Below are 10,313 nucleotides of genomic sequence, written 5' to 3' on the forward strand. Positions count from 1 at the left end.
ATAAAAATGTCTCATAAGTGCAAATATCACCTATTAAGACTAAGAGGCTAGCCAGGTGTGGTGGCTCACGCCTGTAATCCCAGCATTTTGGGAGGCTGAGGCGGGGAGATCACTTGAGGTCAGGAGTTCAAGATCAGCCTGGCCAACATGGTGAAAACCCGTTTCTACCAAAAATACAAAAAAAATTAGTTGGGCATAGTGGCATGCACCTGTAATCCCAGCTATTCAGGAGGCTGAGGCATGAGAATCACTTGAACCCGGGAGGCGAAGGCTGCAGTGAGCCAAGATCTTGCCATTGCACTCCAGCCTGGGTGATAGAGTGAGACTCTGTCTCAAAAAAATAAATAAATAAAATAAGATTAAGAGACTTTAGTGTTTATAACAGACAAATCTATGTGTATATATTATTTTTTCTTTCTTATTTCTATGTATATATTTTGGATTATCATCAACATGAGCACACAACACTGAAAGAATTCTTTCAGAGCTCTCAAATTCTCAAGAACATATCCATGGACTCTGGGTGTCCAGCGATCCCAGTTTGAGAAATATTGCTAAACATGAGTCTTAATTTGCCACGATTATCAGTTAGCTTTACTTTCAGCTTCAAATAACAGACATGGAATTACAGAGGCTTGGCCAAATATGTTGAGTTTTCTCATTTGACAGAACACCCAGAAGTGGTCAGCCAAGACCAATGCATCAGCTCCAGCATGCTGTCTAGGCTGCTCTGTTTGACATGCAACTTTCAGAATTGCAAAATTGTTTTCCACATCTAGACACTGCATCATGAACCAGGCAGAAAGACAGGCAAAGAAAGGCAAAAATGTCTATGCTCAAAAGGCTTTTTCATTCTATTCCAGAAAGAAATTCCTCCCATGGAACATCAGGTCCCTCTTATCCCTCACTGACCAGAGCTCAGACACATGCCTGCTTTTAACTGCAAGAGAAGCTAGGGAGTTGAGTGGTTTAGTTTCCAGCCTCCAAAGTAGAGGAAAGCAAGGAAAACAGCCAACCTCACCCATAGAACCCAGTGAGCCCAGGGGTTCTTGTCCACTTCTATGCCGTGCACTCCTTTGGCAGTCTGATGAAGCCTACGACCCTTTCTCAGACCAGTATTTTAAATATGTAAAATAAAGTGCATATTCAAAACAAAACCAATTGTATGAAAATGTAGTTGTATGGCAGCTTGGGCTGCCATAACAAAATACCATAGAATGGGTGGCTTAAACAACAGAAATTTATTTTCTCATGCTTCTATAGGCTGGGAATCCAAGATCAAGGTGTTGACAGAGTTAGTTCCTGGTGAGGCCTCTGGCTTGCAGAAGGCCATCTTCGTGCTGTGTGTTCACATGGCCTTTCTTTAGTGCTTCCTAGTGCAGAGAAGGGGAAGGAGTGGGAAATGGGGAGATCCTTTGCTTAGAAAACTACTAATCCTATTGGATTAAGGTCTCTTATGACCTCATTTAACCTTAATTACCTTTAAAAGCCCTATCTCCAAATACAGTCACATTGGGGTTTAGAACACCAACATATGGATTTGGGAGGATGTGATTCAGTCTATAGCAAAAATTATCAAAATATTTAAAAACCAAGGCTGGGCGCGGTGGCTCACACCTGTAATCCTAGCACTTTGGGAGGCTGAGGTGGGCAGATGGCCTGAGCTCAGGAGTTCCAGACCAGCCTGGGCAACATGGCAAAACCCCATCTCTACTAAAAATACAAAAAATTAGCTAGTCGTAGTGGCACAGCACCTGTAATCCCAGCTACTCAGGAGGCTGAAGCAGGAAAATTGCTTGAACCCAGAGGCAGAGGTTGCAGTGAGCCGAGATTGCACCACTGCTCTCCAGCCTGGGCGACAAAGCGAGACTTCATCTCAAAAGAAAAGAAAAAAAAAATGTTTTAACCATATGTGTGACATAGTATTATATATGCTTCTTGAACAGATTAAATAATGAGAGCTATCAAAAAGTCTAGTAACTACTATTAATTCTGAAGTAGTGATGAGTGAAAATTATATCTCAGGATGTTTGCAAAAGCTGTAATAATATAACTAATACTACTGCATTTTGTCCCCAACATTCACAATTGAAGAAAATGCTAAACTTCAGTACAGGAAATGTTTTTCCACCCAAAGGTATGAATTCCCTGGATTCTATCCATGAACTCCTTAAGGGATCCTTGCATCACAGGTTAAGGACCCTTGATTTTTGCCCATAAGAATAATGAATAACAAATTCATTAACGAATGAAATAACAAATTCAATAATGAATACAAAACGAACAGTACTGTCTAAGTTCTGTGGAGACAAGGCTATTGAATAAAGGGAAAGTGAAGATAATTAAAGGCAATTTTTTTCTTAAATGAAGTTTGTTTTCAGCACTGTCCTTCACTTTCTCAGCTGTCCAAAAGTTTAATACTTCTTCCAGGCATAACTTTCGGATCTCTTCCTGCCTACATCCTATTCTGCCCGTCCGATGCCTCCAAGTGTCCCACCATCAAAAATTACCACCTCCTCATTTCCACCGGCAAATCAGAACCTCTTCTCACAGGGCAATATATTTCAGCTGTGGACTACTAGGAAAATAATCTAATTAAATGAAATCATCCCGAGGGGTCAGCTCCTCAACCTAGAATGTTTGCATCCATCTAAAACTTTACTTTGTCACCCAAATAAATCTGTGATTATTAGGACTTTACATGAAATGTTTCCCTTTTGAAGGTGATTGCGTGAGGTTCCATCGCAGGCTGTCAGCACCTCTGCATACAGCCCAGCAGGCTGTGTGCTGCCTACACTATCCACAGAGACTATAATTTGAATGCTGTCCCAGGCACTGTGTCACACACCAGAGCCAAAGAAGTACACTGCACATTCTCGTGGAGATTTTCAAACTTGAGAAGTGAGTACTTTTAAGTGAATATAAATCTCTCAGATCCCCAGGGTTAACTTCACATTTTTATGCTGGGTATTTTTATTATGTTACTTACATACAGAAATAGAATTAATCAGGCTTATGTCCTTTAAAAACAATAAAAATTTAATTCAAAACAAACTAAACAAATTAAGTGAAATTACAAAGGATGGATGATGTTTTACTGAAATCAGTCATGACTGCATGAGTATGATAAAGACCCTTAAAGAGAGAGGCTCATTTTGAGGTCAAGATCACTTAAAAACCATGGGCGCTATGATATATTAAATCCTTTACAAGTATACTTCATTCTAACAATTCAAAACCTTCATATGGTGTATTAGTTTAACCCTTGGTTTTCATTTGACGTGTTTTGTTTTGTTTTGTTTTGGTTTTTTGAGGCAGGGTCTCACTCTGTTGCCCAGGGTAGGGGGCAGTGGCATGATCTTGGCTCACTGCTGCCTCGACTTCCCAGGTTCAAGTGATCCTCCCACCTCAGCCTCCTGAGTAGCTGGGATTGTAGTCATGAGCCACCACACTGGCTAATTTTTTTGTATTTTTAGTAGAGACAGGGTTTCACTATGTTGCTCAAGCTAGTCTCAAACTCCTGGGCTTGAGCCATTCACCCACCTCAGCCTCCCACAGTACTGGGATTACAGGCATGAGCTACCACACCAGGCTCATTTGACATGTTAAATGTGACTCGTTCATTTCTTTGGCCCATAGCTAAAGGAGTACTAATGGGAACAACAACAAAAAACTTTGTCTCTACAATTAAGAAGTCATACAGATGATGCAGAATTAATTTATTAATGGGCCTTATCACAATTGTAAATACCTACTGTTATTTTTCACATATTTTCTGTGTGAAAAAAAATTCTGGTTGCTTTTATTTATGTAAATGGCATTAAATTATAAATTTCAATCTATTTTTCAGTTTTTTGCTTAACACTTTCTAGATCAAATCATTTTGCTCTATAGAGAGACACATAGCTATAGGGTTACATGTATCTATAGATACATGAACCTTACAAATTTATATGAATTACTTTCTGGAATATGGAACCACAAGTGGTGTTGTTATGTACTAGGGAATATGCATACTTAATTTCACTAAGCATAGCCAGATTGCTTCCAGAAGGCATGTATCAACTTGTCCTCTACCATGAGGGTTCCTGTACTCCGCTGTCCTCACCAACACTTGATAATATCTGACTTTCTAATTTTTGCCACTCTGATAGCTGTAAAGAAGTTCACAGTTGTCTTAATTTGTCTTTCTCTGATTACAAATGAGGCTTTTTTTTTTTTAGATGGAGTCTCATTCTGTTGCCCAGGCTGGAGTGCAGTGGCACAGTCTTGGTTCACTGCAACTTCCACCTTCCTGGTTCAAGCTATTCTCCTGGCTCTGCCTCCAGAGTAGCTGAGATTACAGGCACACGCCACCATGTCTAGCTAATGTTTGTACTTTTAGTAGAGACGGGTTTCACCATGTTGGCCAGGCTGGTCTGGAACTCCTGACCTCAGGTGATCCGCCCACTTCGGCCTCCCGAAGTACTGGGATTACATGTGTGAGCCACCGTGCCCGGCCATAAATGACTTCTATATACTATTAGTCTTTCAGATGTTTCCCTTCTATGGATTGCCCATTAAAGTTTTTGCCAAAATGCTGTTGGATTAGCTTTTGCTAAAATTCTGCTATATTTCTATTTTTTCTCTTGTTTGTAAAAATTCTGGGTCAAATTTTGATATTAATTCTGTATTGACTTAAGTTCCTTGTAAGTATCTTTTATCAGGCACCTGACCTCAGGTGTCCCTATTAAACAAAAATGCTTACTTTTCTTGTAGTCAAATTTGATCCTTTTTTTTTTTTTTTTTTTGGCCAAATGGTTACTGACATACATTCTGCCTTTTGTGATCCAAAGGTCACAGAGATATTCTCCAACACTTTCATCTATTAGCCCTATAATTTTGGTCACATTTTCTACACGTATTGTAATAATTTTCTCAACTATATACTTTCTTCACTGGGTATTTGGAATCATTCTTATCAAATAGCCACTCCCCATACACATGCATCTATTTCTACATTCCTTATTCTGTTGCATTGTTTTATATGTTTTTTCCAGATTTCAGAATCATTTCAAAATTGATTTAGCTATTTGTGGATTTGTGATTTAGCTATTTCTTTATTCCTCTATATAAATTTTAGAATATGTTTTTCAACATTCTCAAACAACTCTCTGGAATTTTCATTGGGATTGCAATGAATTTGTAGGGAGTATTGACATCTCACAATATTACATTGGCAGTACCATAAATGAGTTACATTCCTACATTTATACAGATCCTCTTTTGTTGTCTTCATAAAGATCTTGTACATTCATTGCTAGGTTAAGTCTTAGATACGTTACACCAGTGCTTGCAATTTTTTTCACGATGGTATACATAGAAAATGATCATATTTGTATGCGGTAACAATGGGCATCGTTGTAATATTTCCAGTCTTAAAGGGGATGTGCCTAAAGTTTCTCCATTAATATGTTTGCTATAGAGTTTTGTATGTAGCTTTTACAAAATAAGAACATTTCCCTCTAGTCTGATAATTTTTATTATAAATCATGGTTCAGCTTCATCAGTTGCTTTTTCTGCGTATATTAACATTATATTTCTTTTTTCTTCTATTAATGCGTGAATTACACTGATAGTTTGGCTCACTGCCATAAATTCATTACCATTGAGTTTTTGAGAAAAATCTTACTTAATAATGATGCCATTTTTAATGCAATGTTGGGTTTAGTTAGTGAAATTCACATATGTGTTTTAAAATCTGCTTTTCTTGTACTATTTCCTCTCTCTGATTCTGGAGTAAAGGTTATGCTAGCCTCATTTTGTGAGTTGGACTTTTCCCCCTCTTTTTCTAGTATGTAGACCAGCTTGCTTAAAGATCTATCTTACCTAGGTTTTCAAATTAGTATATAGTTCATGTGTTTCCTTCATGGTCTATTCTAATGCCCTTCCAATGCTTCAGAGGTTGGAAAAGTCAAAGCACCTCATGGATTTCATTGCAACTGTGATTTTGGATGTAATTAGGTATTCCTCAATCAGACATACTTCTATGAGACTTGAATTAAGAACACAGATAAAAGGGGAATGTATCAGTTGTCTATTGTGCATAATAAACTGTCCCCCAAAATTAGCGACTTAAAACAATGATTTATTCCTCCTCAGGATTCCAAGGGGTGGTTGGACAGTTCCTATCCTCATTTTTCTTGGTCACATTAGGTGCTCCATTTCGTGCTGTAGGTGATACAGCAGGAGCACAGTCATCAGGGACAAACACCGCCACTTTAGGGTCCAGCTCCCTTTCTAGCCTCATGCATTTCAAGGTATTCACTTCTCTCCTAACTAAAGCAGACAGAAAGAACAGACAGTAAAACACAGATAAGACAGCTCGGGCACAGAGGGAGGTGAGAGGGAAAGTCTCTTGGGTAACTGCCAAACTTCACCCTCATACAATGGGCCCCAGTAAAACCGTGGGCCTTAATAAGCACATTCCTTTCCCTTCAGGTGCATTAAGATAGGGAAGCTACAAGCAGTCTCCAGGGATATGCCTGCAGCTGCAGAAAGATGTATGGGAACAGACACACAACTCTCCCTCTCAGATAAGCACAACAAAGAGACACAGAAGCAGTCCACGCCTCTGATAAACTCTCCCACCCTGAATCCTTAAAAACCCTTAGTCTGTCAGAAGTCCCTCCCAGGTTTGAAATAAACCTGTTGACTGTCAAGCCACCTTTCATGTTTCTCTCCTCTTTCTTTCTTACATTTGCTGCCGAAACCCAGGACGGGTGTTGGGGGCAGAGGCTCTCTTGCAACCCAGGAAGCAGTGGGCAATGGCAGCTGATCCTAAGTTAACTCCTGGATCCTAAGGGTCTCTGGCCACCCTCCCCATCTTTTCTCCCACTTCACTTTGCAAGCAATTTGCATGAGGAGGACAACTAACCTGAAGGGAACTGCGAGGCTCAGACCAGGGCTCTCAAAACCCTCAGGTTTCAGGAATCCACCTCTGACCACTCGCAACAGGTTTTTCACTCCCTAACCCTTGCTCACTCTTCCTCCCTCTTTTCTCTCTCTCTCTCCCCTTCACGTGGCTTCAGTCTGGGAGGCCCTTTGCCAATTCCAACCAGAACATACAACATCAGACACTAATTCAGCCCACTGGTAAGATCTGCCTTCTCCAGGCTTCCTCCTGGTACCGGAGAAAGTCCGGCCTGCCATCCAGGTCCTCAGAGGACCAATGGGACTAAGATAGAGGAAATCTTGGGGACGCCGAGTTCCTTCTCAGCCTAACTGGTCTCTTTCAGAAAGAGGGTTCTGGGTCTCTGTCTTTTGTCTGGGGACACCTAGAAAAAAACAGACCAACCCTGGCTTCCTTTTACCAGTCCTTTTGGGTGCCAAACAATCTCACATTCCTACATCCTCCCCATTGAATTGTTGTCTTCACAACCTCGCCAAACTTGGTTTATGAGGGACCCTAAAGCCAAAGTGTTTGATTTTCTACTGCAACATGGCTTGGCCCCAATACAGACTAGATAATAACAGCCGATGGCCTAAATATGGCACCTTTAACTTTCAAATTCTCAGGGACCCTAACAACTTTATCACCAGCAACAGCAAATGGCAAGAAGTTCTCCATATTCAGGCTTTCTTCTACTTTAAACCCCATCCCTCCTCCTTCTCCACCTTTTCAAAAACTACCCCAAGAAGTCAAAGCTCCTCTGCCATTCTCCCTCTCCAGGAAGTGGCCAGGGTTAAAGGCACTGCTCGCGTGCATGTCCCCCTCTCCAAGTCTGATTTGTGGCAGATCGAACAGCTTCTGGAATCTTTACCTAAAAATCCCTCGCATTATCAAACGGAATTCCTGCACATAACCCAATCCTTTAATTTAACTTGGCATAACATTTATATAATTCTAACCTCCCCCCTCACCCTTAATAAAAAAGAGTGCTCAGCTTAATTAAAACGGATATAAAAGCTAAGAATATTCAAAAGGCCTTTACGTTTTTCTCTTCATAAATCTTGTTTTCCTAAAAAAGGTTTGTTTGTTTCTCTCAGTTAAAATTACTTTTCTCCACTCTGTCTGCCACTCTTGGTGCATGCTTAAAAGACCCTAGAAAAACTTCTGGTGGCCTGGGACTCCCTTGGAAAACAGAAAAGGCACCACAAATCCCATTTTGGGAAAAATCTGTTTTCCTTGTGGAGTCCCTAGAATTAAAGGTGAATAAGTACCTCTCAAAATCCGTCTTTGTCTTCTAGCTATGCTTGTTTAATAAGCCCTGAAAATTGTTTTCCTAGCCCTGCAATTTTTTTTTTTTTTTTTTTTTTTTTTTTTGAGAAGGTCTCGCTGTCTCCCAGGCTAGAGTGCAGTGGCGTGATCTTGGCTCACTGCAACCTCCACCTCCCAGGTTCAAGCAATTCTCCTGCCTCAGCCTCCCTAGTAGCTGGGACTACCATGCCTGGCTTATTTTTTTATTTTTAGCAAAGATGGGTTTTCATCATGTTAGCCAGGAAGGTCTCCATCTCCTGACCTCATGATCCACCCGCCTCAGCCTTCCAAAGTGCTGGGATTATGGGCATGAGCCACCGCGCCCCGTGCCTAGCCCTGTTCTTAAAGGGCCTCACCTGGAAGTCAATAATCCAATTAGGGAATTAGCAAATGTAAATCTTTTAACTACTGGTTCTTCTGGTTGTCTGTGTGGCTACACATGTGTTATGTTTGCAATATCTATTAAAAAGAGCTCTAATTAATTAATTGGCCTAAGAAAAATAAGCACTTAAATAAAATATTTTTAAGGAAAATGTTAAGCAAAGTAATACTGTGTATATTGCCATTTTACTTTATTCTTCCGTTGAAGCAAAATTATGGGGTTTTATTGTGTGTGTGCTTTTGCTAGACGTCCCAGTTAGCTGTGCTAAGATACACTAGTACTATTTATAGTTTAAGTTTTAATTCTTAGGTATGTTCTCCAGCTCTAACATTGTTTTCCAAAGACACACTAAACTGTATTGCACAGTTCAAAATTTAATTACTTAAGGGATCAATCTGGGCATTGTTCTTGGTCTTAATTTAAGAGCAAACATAGGACATGTATATTATCACTATATTAATATTTATTTATTTATTTATTTATTTATTTATTTATTTAGAGATGGAGTCAAGTCTTGCTCTGTCGCCAGCCTGACGTGCAGTGGCACCATCTCAGCAACCTCTGCCTCCCAGGTTCAGGTGATTCTCCTGCTTCAGCCTCCCGAGTAGCTGAGACTACAGGCACGTACTACCAAGCCCAGCTAATTTTTGTATCTTCAGTAGAGAAGGGGTTTCACCATGTTGGCCAGGATGGTCTCAATCTCTTGACTTCATGATCCTCCTGCCTCGGCCTCCCAAAGCGCTGGGATTACAGGCATGAGCCACTGTGCCCAGCAACTATATTAATTTTTAAAAGTTTTTATTTAACATTTAAAATCATGACAACAGATATTCACATTTAATGTTTATGGAAACTTAACAATGTCTTTATTAATAATTTTATTATAAAATTTCATAAACCATGTTTTTCAAAATAAGTTTATATGAAATCCAGCTTCCCAGAAACACTAATAGTTAAGTATGTCAATGTACTAAATCATTCACCTGTACCCATGGGGAAGATTTTAGTGTTATTGCCCTCCACAGTGGAAAACAAAAAGAAAAAAGAAACATGAAAATCTTTCATTTTTAAAATTAGATTAGGAAATGTTACATAACTTGGCTCTTTAGTAGTGTATACACTAGCATTAGTTTATACACTACTTTTGCCCCTGGGGAATTCAAGTTGAAATGTCTCTCAGTTATATAGCTCTGGAATATACCTTCCATTCATAATTTCTGCTCAGATAATTGAATAGTTTGACATCTAGGTTACTTTCGTTTGTACTATAAAACAAAAGCAAACTACTCCAGTTTAATTTTTTATACTTAGAATATTGCACATTTTCTACATATGAGTACATTCAGATTAGTATCTATGTAGGTTCGACTCATGGATTCGAGTTATTATACCATATAACCCTATAAAATACATAGAAGTATTATTACTTTGCCTTTATAAGAACATCCAGGCCGGGCGCGGTGGCTCAAGCCTGTAATCCCAGGACTTTGGGAGGCCGAGATGGGCGGATCACGAGGTCAGGAGATCGAGACCATCCTGACCAACACGGTGAAACCCCGTCTCTACTAAGAAATACAAAAAATAGCCGGGCGAGGTGGCGGGCGCCTGTAGTCCCAGCTACTCGGGAGGCTGAGGCCGGAGAATGGCGTGAACCCGGGAGGCGGAGCTTGCAGTGAGCTGAGATCCGGCCAC

Source organism: Theropithecus gelada, chromosome 15, assembly GCF_003255815.1.
Source record: "Theropithecus gelada isolate Dixy chromosome 15, Tgel_1.0, whole genome shotgun sequence".
Lineage (NCBI taxonomy): Eukaryota > Metazoa > Chordata > Mammalia > Primates > Cercopithecidae > Theropithecus > Theropithecus gelada.